Source organism: Botrytis deweyae (genome assembly GCF_014898535.1).
Source record: "Botrytis deweyae strain B1 chromosome Unknown BDEW_018, whole genome shotgun sequence".
Classification (NCBI taxonomy): Eukaryota; Fungi; Ascomycota; class Leotiomycetes; order Helotiales; family Sclerotiniaceae; genus Botrytis; species Botrytis deweyae.
The window spans coordinates 541377-553400 of record NW_024066225.1 but is presented as its reverse complement, the minus strand read 5'-3'; positions in this window follow the sequence as shown (position 1 = coordinate 553400).

The window sequence follows — 12024 nt, the reverse complement described above, 5'->3', positions numbered from 1 at the left end:
ATCTCTAGTTCAGATAGATATCTGAACTAATATCCAAGGTATCGCTATCTCGAAATTCATTCGTAATATTCAGGGACAAAGAATCAAAATTTCTAAACAAGTGAAATTGAAAGTTGAGATTGTGAATGAGTATTCAGCAAGTTAATCAGTAAATTGAATTTAATATCATCTAAAGCTGCTAATGCGTGGATGTAAGCATTAGGAGATTGAGAGTCGATATGTGTGGATAGCGGTACCTAGTATCGGTATAGTTAAAATCCCTTCTCTCCCCTCCTGATCTTGTAAAGATCATCCTATGTTCGAGAAGTGAGAATCATCTATCAGATCTGTAGAAGAGAAAGCAGAAGAAAGGAGAAAGAGAATCGATTGGATTTAATAGTCCCAAGCTGATTGGAGAAGGAAAAGGAAGGAGGGAAATGAGAATTAAAACTTCATGTACCGGTATTGATATGATATTATGGTACTTTTTTACATATATAGATTATTTAGTCAATCCTTTTCATCTTGACTGGAGGAGGGGATAAACAGCGTGTTTTCCGAAGCAAGGAAAGAGAACGAAGAGGAAGGAAATCGATAGGATCCCGTCGTTTCTCCTAGAGTTTGAGAGAAAAGTAGGAATGGGATTTCAATACATCGAGTCGCACGAAGTTGGATATATAAGAGCGAATACCATAATCATAGAAAGGTATGAGCTTCGATGAATCAGATCAATGAATACTAGATAGATATCACCATAGACAGAGGGTATAGTTTCTCTATCCGATCTATTCATGCGCATATGGTCTTGAATTACATCGCCATCACACAAACTTAACTCAAGCAATCTGAGTCTTTCAAATTTCAAATTCCCCTTTTCGTTTTCGACAAAAAACTACAGACGAGAGAGAAATAGAAGAGTACACTTGATTCATGATTCCTATATACATATATCTAGCTAGTAATGTATAAAATCAAATCTGAATAGGAGGAAACGAGGTGCGGTTAAGAAAGGAGTAAATCTATTATATAAGTATCTTTCAATGAGCTTTTAAATACACACATATATATATATATATACACATATATATATATATAAACTACAAAGAAGAAACACCTAATAAGAAATTCAAATAAAACAAAACATCGTATAGATCTACAAAGTATCATTTATATCTAGATATCTCTATACAATTGTATTATACTATTCGTCTCGAATATCTAACTATAACTACCTATGAGTATAACTATACCTACAATTATCTACTCACCTCTCCAGCCTTCTAAAACTTTCTTAAAACAGTATTATAATAAGTAGTAAATAATCAATTGTATATCTTATTATAGAATCCAGAATCTAAATACTCATTTCAGATACTCATCTCAAACTTCAAACTTCAAACTCTAAACATTAAAAAATAAATTCAACTTTATAAATAAATAAAAACCATCTCAGAAAATTCAAAGAAGTAAGAAGAATTAAACTTCGAGTGGAAAAATTAAGAAATTATAAAAGAGAAGAGGAAATAAGAGTGGAGTATTTATTTATTTGTTTATTTGTTTGTTTATTTGTTTATTTATTTGTTTATTTATTTGTACTTGTATTACTATTATATAAAAAGTAATAAGTTATATAATTAGTGAGATTATTAAGTTCTTCTTCTTCTTTCTTTATAGTAGAATATATAAATAGATAGGTATATACTAAATACTTAATACTTAATAAAGTATCTTATAGATTATCATCTTTCCCTCTATATAAACTATGAAAACCCAACTAAAAAAGAAAGAAAGAAAGAATACTCAATTCAAATGAATAAATATCAATAATATCAAGAAAAACACACATATATACATATATATATATATATATATGTATATATCTTTACATACATATATACATATATACATACATATATCTACACATACATATATATATATATCTTTACACATACACATATATACACTTTTCCCCTAATCAAACTAAACAAAATCTCATCCCTTCTCACCCCTTCTCATCCCTTCTAATCTCTCCTCATCTCATCTCATCTCTCTAAAATATAACCTATACATAACTTATATACATATATATATATATATATATATAAACCCCCCTCCCCCCTTTCCCCAAATTAATCTAAACAACTCAATCCCTAATCTCTAAATCACAATAAAAATTCAAATAAATCATAACATACACATCCCATCTCATTCCATCCCATCTCATTCTATCTTATCCCATCCTATTCCATCCTATTACACTACTCATACAAATCCCTCATACTATCTAATCCTTCTTACTACTTAACCTACCTAACCCCTCCAGCTTATTAGAGTATCTATACATATATAAAAAGCATCTCTTAATATTTAATCAAGAGTTTTAAATATCTATATAGTATATATTCAGTTTTCTATATATCTTCTTTTCATACATCTTCTATCTACTCACCTAATATCCTACCCACTCATCTAGTATTACATATCAATATTACATATCATATATTATATATTATACATTATATATTATATAAAAGATCATCCCCCCTCATTCCCCCTCCCTCCTATACAAGAATTAAGAATCAAGAATCAAAAATCAAGAATCATCAAGAATATCCATCTATAAACAATAATCTATAACCTTACAATACTCCTCACAGTTTCTAGAGTATAGAAAGAGAGCCAGAGAACCAAAGAGCCAGAGAGCCAGAGAGCCAGAGAGCCAGAGAGCCAGAGAGCCAGAGAGCCAGAGAGCCAGAGAGCCAGAGAGCCAGAGAGCCAGAGAGCCAGAGAGCCAGAGAGCCAGAGAGCCAGAAAGCAAGAAGAGAGTATTAACCCCTAATCATTAGATGAAGATGAATAAACGAATAATAAGTTTTTATAATAGATATTTACTAAATACTTACTAAACATCTATCAAATATCTACTAAATACTTATTAAATATCTATCAAATATCTATCAAATATTTATCAAATATCTATCAAATATCTATCAAATATCTATCAAATATCTATCAAATATCTATCAAATATTTATCAAATATCTATCAAATATCTATCAAATATCTACTAAATACCTACTAAATATCTACTAAATACTTACTAAATACCTACTAAATATCTAATAAATACCTACTAGATACCTACTGAATATCTACTAGATACCTACTAAATATCTGATTTCAACTACCTCCAGCTACCTAGGTACCTATATATATACCATCTGATATTCATTTACTTACTTTACTCGCGTATTGTTTATTTATTTATTTATTCATTTATTTATTTAATCATTTATTTATAATATAAATCTATATCAATATCTATTCTTATATTCTCATATTCCCATATTCCCATCTTCCCATCTTCCTATCTTCCATCTTTCCATCTTCCCATCTTCCCATCTTCCCATCTTCCCATCTTCCCATCTTCCCATCTTCCCATCTTCCCATTTTCCCATCTTCTCATATTTCAATATAACAAAAGTATAGAAGCGAGATGAAAGAAAGAGATGAAAGAATAAGATAAAAGAATAAGATAAAAGAATAAGACAAAAGAATAAGACAAAAGAATAAGACAAAAGAATAAGACAAAAGAATAAGACAAAAGAATAAGACTAAAGAATCAGAAGAGAAGAGAAAGAAGACTAAAGACAACAAATCAAGGAATCAGCATTAACATTACCCATAACATTATCCAAAAACCCATGGATCAATCAACATCAATATATCAATATATCAACATATCAACACATCTCCCTCTCATTTCATCTCATCTCTCATATAAAAAGAAACATTCACATTCAATGAACCATAATAAAAATAAAGAGGAGTATTAACCGTAGGAGATTCTCATGAATGAATGAATGAATGGATATACGCTATCTAGGTACTCTCCGATGCACGCATGAGGACCTCGAGGTACGATGAACTCTGCTGCCCCTTTTGTTTCTTCTGCGTTCTTCTATGTTTTTGGGAGAATCAAACTTGCTGGGGAGTGCTGTATTGTATGGAAAATATGTGATACATTGTACTACTTTCTTTCATTCTTTCTTTCATTCTTCTTTCTTCTTTCTTAGGAAACACAAATATAATGATACTTCCAAGGTTCTTGAATATCCGGATATTCATATTCACCCAAGCGATCTCCCTCATTTCGAGAACGGACGGCATCAATACGAATCTTGAAAAATTGCAACCGGAGAGATACGTGCCCAATGCAGCAAATCCGGACCATGCATGGAGAATGCCCGCAGCCGCGACCTCCTCTAACGGTAAGCGGAACGAAAGAGGTTGGCAGGCTGCCGTGCAGTATCGTGCGAGCGAGCTCAGAATGGAACTGGCCGAGGTGATCATGGTGTGATGTGAAGGAGGAAATAAGATGGGAAGTGCGAGCCCGAGCACCCATCCCAAGAAGAGTTCGCAACGAGAAAGGGAAGGGGAAAGGGGCACAAGCAACAGACCATCACCTCCCCTCCCATCACCTCCCCTCCCATCCCATCACCTCCCATCACACCACAAATCTTCAAAACCCCTTCTCACATACCCATCCCACGCTCACCTGATCCGATAACGCGCGACGTAAAATCCCTCGTCATACCCAACCCAACCCTACCGACATTCAAGACACCACAAATGAAGACATCGTCACCGTCTGCCAAAACCTGCTCCTTCTCAATGTCTCGTCGCAAGAAAGGGCAACTTTACCCTCGCGGCACCGATCGCTCGTCGGGGATACCGCGTGCGATCTTCGCAGAATCTCACGCACGCATTTCACCTGCCCCACAGAACATGTGCAAGCTCCAGCTTGGAAATTGCTCATCTCCTTCCATAAACCTTCTAGAAGTTTTCCATCCCTCATTTGGCAGCGAAGATCTCAATTGAGAAGCTTCGCACCCATTCCCCACCATCAACGTAAGAAAGGAAAAAAAAGAGTTTGACTAGCTCCGCTTCAGCATGGCGAACATATCCAACAGCATCATCTAATCATATGTAATGTGATTTAATTTCCCAAGTACGAAAATCTTACTGGACTCTTGTGCACTGGCCAAGAAAAATTATTCAACTTTTTTTGTTGGCAAAAGTGAAGCAATTATCCAGATGCTCCATCACAGATGTCATCACAAGATGTACATCCACATAGCCTCATTGCCCACAATATGAGTATTTGGAATCTCCCCTGTTGATGTGACCTGTAGTCGGCGAGGTGACAACATGCCAATCTCCAGTTGCTCGGAAACCCAGTCACATATACCCTGGGAACACATCGTCGTTCCCCCTTATGGATTCCCACTTCTGTGAGATCTCGACACTCAAAAATTGATATGCTGGCTTTCCACATGGGTATGGAGAATGAATACCCACCATATGTATATGGAGTACTGGATATGCATGTACACATCAACCTATGCATGTACACATCAATTCCATACCATACCACGAAATTGGTATGAAAAGTAAATGACAACATTCAAAACCTCACTATCCATCTCGTAGTCACGAGGTTGTATCACTGTTAGTCCAATACCAAAGACACACACACACGTTTCGGCGGAATGCTCGGTGCAACAGCCATTAAGCTCAAAGACATCCCCTCTGGAATCCACCCGCCTTCCCAGAAGAGACCGATCGACGCCTGCGTCTCCCGATGCGGCAATCATCAACAGGAACAGGAGATGAGACATTACTCTTTCCTTTTCCCCCATCCCTGCTCCGAGCCCAAAGGAAACCTCCAACAAGGTTTCCGGAAATATGGGGAAAGCTAACTCAACCGCACGGCTGAAGCCACGAGTCGCTCAGCCGTCAAAACGACTAACGACAAAACGACTCGTGGCTAACCTCTACTCTTCGCACGTCCCCTTTCCTGCGCACCCTCTCAACAACAAAAGGGGAAAATAAAATCAATTCCCAGGTCCGCGCTCCACTTGGGTGGTTGCGCAGTTGTGAAAGCCGGGTTCGAGAGAGGGAAAAAATATCATGAAACATAAAATCTTAAGTGTGGTCTTGGGTGCAAGGATGCATTCACAATTTGGGACGGGACTAGGTGGGAAATGGGAAGAAAGCTGAGACCCCCAAGTTCATATAAGCAGGGCGCCCACTCTTCGGCATTTGAGTTTTGGGATTGAAAATGGGGACGCTATGGTAATGCCATTGAAGTAGCTAAGCAATTGAGTGAATTGGCAGGAAAGGAGAATTTCAGAGACAATAAACAATGGGGCGACGATAACAGGCATTGGGCCGGGGAAACTGGGTTAGGACGATTCAAAAGCAGGGCAAAAAGTCCCAGGGTATTGTTGATCTTCATAAGTTCAGAGAACTACTCGGCGTTGGCGTTGGCGTTGATATGTAACTTACAATGAACATGGGGCAGGCACACGAAGGAAATTGTTGGTGATGGCTCATGGACTTTCGGAGATAATGTGTCGCGGTAATGATTACCACCAGGATAACGCAAATCCTTTAGATTGACAATTGCACCTTGGTGTGCAGGCCAATGTATGTATGTGATGTGTAGATGCATGATCTGGTGATCCTCAACATGCGCTCTCCAGAGTCCAAAGAGATTGGGATGCTAGCTTGGGGAAGGTTTTCACCATGGCGCTGCCTCCTGCATGATATCGAAATATCCTGGGAGAAGAGGTTGGGTGAACGTGGGTGAGATGGTTAGCATCGTCCCATCTGGAATCCAAAACCAATGTACGATATCGACTCAACTACCGTGCCGTGCCGTGTGTCGATAGAACTCTCGATCACATCTGCACTGCAATCGTATCTGTAGGTACTAGGGAGGCAGGCCACCAGGAGAAAAATCCCCGGTATATCAGCCAAGAGTAATTTGAACGAGGCGTAATTTGCGTATTACCCGATTGGGATTGAGGCGCCTGTCTTATTTCCAGTTGATATCGGAATCGAGAGAGCATTTGATATCTATCACCGATTGGGAAATTGGAAGGATGTGAGTAGCTAGCCAAGAGGTTTGATTAATCGATCCAGAGTAGTGGTTCGGCCTTTATTCACGTCGACGATTTGATTGTACCATCCACCCCACTCCCATTAGCTGGCGATTAATTACCAGTCCTGTATTGAATAAGCCACACCTAGAATTTATTATTATGATTATTATGATTATGATTATGATTATGATTATGATTATACCAATTATACCAATTATCAATAAAGCTTACCCAATCCCAATACCAACCAACCCATCTCTCTCCCCTCCCCTCCCCTCCCCATTCTCAATGTAACCCCCAACCAATTCGCCATCGTGACTCGCCCGCCCCATTCATCTCGTCCGCCAACTTCCCGCCCTCCAAACGCCTCATTTTCGGCTTCCACATATCCGTCCCCGGAATCATTCCTGCATGGGTCAGGGCTCTCTCACTGCTGATAGTGGCCGTTTCTAATCAACAACAAAGATTACAGTCATTGCGGCTAATTCGACAACCGCTAGCGAGTAGGATAATTGAGTGAAATGAGCGAGTCATGGGCGCGAGGCGAAAGAAGCTAGAGAGAAAAAAAAAACCTCTGGCTTGTCATGCTTGTGATACTGGCATTCATCCCCGCATACCATTGCTTACATAATGGTTCAAGCATCACTCACTCAACAATCCCATCCATCTCGCGATTCGAGAAGCAAAACAAATGATGCATCTCCCGCGCAACTAGACTCTCACAATGAAACAAACATTCAACCTTCTGTAATTGCAAAACCATCTCAAGGTTCCAACACTAAATCGTGTTCGAGAAATTTCTACGTGGTGCTGTCTTGAAGTCGTGGTGTGAAGTAGTCTGTCTAGGTACCTACCTACCTACCTACGGTATATCCAATTCACCGCACCCCAATTCCCGCTTCCCGAACAATCTAGCGCATCATTAGTCTTCCACGCCACAAGCCCGAGGCCATTCATATCCCCAAACTTCACCACTAAGTGACCAGCAGAAGCAACATTTAGGGTTTCTGCACACACATTCCATAGCGAACACCTACATCTATCTGCAAGCGTAGCGCGTACGTACACAGGAAGGAGATTCACCTCCCTCTGCATCTGATTGGCTGCGGGAATAGCACGAGGTTTGTGGAGAAAAGGCGGTCAGGTTAAGTTTTTTCACCACTCAGGTCCTGTCCTTCCGACTGGATGCATGCATGGGGCGTTCGATGAGGGTGAAGGAATGCATGCATTGCGTATACAGATGTAGAATGACTGTATCTGTGGAAACAGATCACATCACATCACATCACGTTCTCCATACCATCCCCAGCGACATGAATAAGGAAGAAGAAGCAGAGGGAGTCAGTCACACGATAAGAATGCTCATCTCACATCCACGTCCTCTTGGGTCCCCTCCCCTCCGAACCCCCATATCTCGAAGTGCAAATAGAGTAGTATTTGAGGCTTACCCTCTATAGATTGTGGCGTGCTGACTTACTGCGCATTCAATGCGCTAAAACCGGGATTGTTGTCGATCCGGGCGGCAGTCCAGTAGCAGAATCTCTAATACGGTACGCACATACCGTTTGGATCTCGTGAAAGAGGAGAAGTTGGGAAAAATGGTGGTGAGAAAAGAAATGGCGGAAGAGCAAATAGGAATGGAGGGATGTGATTGAACACAATAGCGTGGAGTAATGGAATCGATCCCCCACAAATGTATACGTGTGAATTTTGCGCACGGCAGATGGGATACCGATCCATCACAATTATTTTTTATCAAGGAAGTAGAATGTAGAATAAAGAATAGAGAATATTGATTGATTTTTGACATCAAATCTATCCCGACTCGCGATGCAGAATATGGAAAGTCCACCCATTGTGAGGAGAAGAGAAACTCGACACCCCTTCACCCTTCGCCTCGGTGTAATCTTCGGCGCTGAGTTTACCGAGTCAGTGATATCGCCGACCAAACGGTTTGATGTATTAATATCTCGTTTGAATAATACTCTACATTATGGACCGAGATGAATCGTTTGCCGTTACAAATCGTTGCGACGAGTGGTAGTGAGTTCGAAATTCTTCCTGATACATCATACAAGGTCACCACTTGGAGCGACCAGCCCAAGAATGCGGAAGGGTAGAACCGTCAATATTACCTATGCTTCATATTTCAGATCGCATCGATTGTGTACGTGTTTGGGGGCCGTGAACCCGCGGTTGTCGGCTGGGATGGACACAGGAAGATGAGGGATTTTCTTGAGGGGTTCATGGGGAATTCTGGAGATAACTTTCATTCGTGCCAATGGAGGGACCAAAAAGAAAGTAAATAAATCGAATGGAGATTAATGTCCCAGATAGGGTTTGTGTACGTCGCATTTTGTATACATACATCTTATCCAATAAGTATTCAAATGGAAAAGTTTCTACCTACCCTGTCAGATTTCTCCATACCATCTCCTGTCGTGATCTTCGTCCCGCCTTGCCGGATGGGAAGGCTTATTGTAACCTTATGATCCCAAGAAAGTCCTCACAGTGTTTTCGCTTTAGGTTTGAGGATTGATCCAGAAGAACAATAGATAGAATTAGCAGACTTACTTTCCCTTGGTCGTCAGCCTCATTATTGACAGGAGGGTATGCATTACGAAAACATCGCGGCCCGAATTTCAATTGGCAGAAGTTGACGGAGGGAGGATGTGAGAGCCCAAAGGGAGCAGCAGATGGTCATATCGCACAATGATGACATCGTGGTTGCAGATGTTGGTATGGAATCGCGATACCAAGTTTTTGTCAAAATCACATTCTTGTCATTAATCCAATCCCATTTCCCCACACACCAACATCATACTTCCGTGAAACGTACTTGTACATGCCGAGGCTCTCAATTGTTTTGACGATGAGAAACGGCGGTGCTTTGAACTGGTGATGCTATCCTAACATCAACTGGTACGGTACAGTGGCAAACAAACGCCATTTTCGAGGGTGCTGAGAAAGAGGCATCTTTCCGTTTCCCTATCGATCAATTGCATCAAAGCAAACGCTTGCCCCAACCATAAGATGAAAATTGCCAAGCATAGATACTCATCGACAACTAGTCTTGGTCTCAGTGGCTTGATGGTGGCTTTTTATTTATATCTGAGGTGACTGGGATTGGAGATTGAGAATGTTTACTTCTTCTTGCACTTACTCGTATTCTCACCTTTTAGTTTCATGAGCCCAACACCTTGGAAAGGGAAAATGCGACTACCCCTTCATCGTAACTCGTTTAATCATGGCCATGATAACATAACATAATTGAACAACCTCATTTGCTTTCGTCACCGAGAGCTTCTGATTTGATATTCCCTTGAGCAATCAACTCGAGATTCGTGAGGAATGATGGCGTTCCCATTGTTTCGTGCTTAGACACGCTTTATTGGCGCCACCGACTGCAGAGACAACCTCTTCCCCCGAACCCCGGTAAGATATGACGATTTCGGGGTCCATCTGATCCTCCTGCGCGCATTGAGCATTAAGCCAAGTGGAAGCTAGAGCAAGCCTCAGCAAGGAGGTGTTAGGCCCAGTACACCGTACTTGTGAAATGACGGTTGAATCCATCCGTTGAAGGAATCACAGATTCATGAAAATTTTAGCACCAGTGGAAAGAGGGTCAGGAATTAAAATGATATCAAGTGGAGTGAGATGGATGGATGGAGTAACCTGAAAAGGAGAACTTTCATTTGCTACTCATTTCATTCGTTCGAGAGTCACAATGCCGTCATTACGAAAATAAAAGCGTGTCTCCATATTATCCATTTTTACAGTTTCTAAAAAAGAAACCCATTGAAATTAGATCTCAAAGATAATAATGGAGTCCCACGAGATTCTCGAGATGTTTGGAGACCGATGGAGCATTGGAGAGATATGATGATGTCTAAACAAGGTATAGGGAAATTGAGTATGTGATTAAATCTTCCGGTTTCGCAGATTGGAGATGTGTGTATGTATGTACCTAACCTTGAAGAGTGATTTGATGACCCAGGACCAATGACCGAATGGTATGAGCATTGTGTACTCCACAATGTGACTTTCTTCACGCTCCCTTACCTTTTCTCTCACAACTTGTGTGAACAGACAATCTTTTCCGCCCGTGCCTGCAACTAATAATATCTACGAGTAGGTAATTTTAAGTACCGTGTTTGAGATTGATTGTACAGTACCGGACCGTTCTTCATTTGCAAGCTACTGTGAATTGAATGGAAGGGAAAATCAGAAAAGAAAAAGAAAGAAGACATCTCATTCTTTTCCATGCGCAGCTCATCTGTGTTCTAAGTCTGAGAATGTATCTAGCTGCATGTAGATGTGTGTAACCTAGGATCTGGAATTTCCAGTCTCAAAATTCAAACAGATGTAACACAGAATCTTCCACCCCCCCACAATTGGAACGATAGATGTCTATTAGTTTTTGAGAGCGTGTAGTATGTAATGTATGTAGTACAGACCGTACCTGGGTGGACTGGAGTTGCGTGGAGTTGACTTGGAAGAACTAAGGCATATCTACGAGTAGATCTAATCAGTGAGTTCGTGTTTGTCATACCCCTTCGCACTCTCGCACTGTACCACTGCCAGCAAATAGCAGCACCAATGTTATCATTGCAGCCGCGACGTAATATGTACAATGATGAAAGTTTTCACCCAGGAATGATCAATCAAATTAAGTGCATCGTGAATCGTGATGATTCTTGACGCTCCATACTCCATCTTGCCCCTTCCCACGAAGCTGCGTTGATCCCAGTCACGAAGGGCTCACAAGTATCCCAACCGCCATTGATTCATCCGTTTGACGGAAGTGGCTGTCAGCGGTTTGTGCTGTTGCAGTGTTGCTCCCATTTTATATTGCACTTCATCATGATTTTCTGCGAAAAAGGGATCAAAGTGGTACATCCGTTAGGGGGAGTGGAGTACGCTACACATGATGCTGGGCGTAAAAATCCCTACCGTAAGCTAAATTGTCAAGGACGATAGTAGGTAATAATGATAGTAATGGTAATAATGCGAATGCTAGGTTTCTCTTTTTCGTCCTTTGCTTCACGAATTGGATTGAGCAGAAGTTTAGATGATGAAGAACCAGTTTCGATAA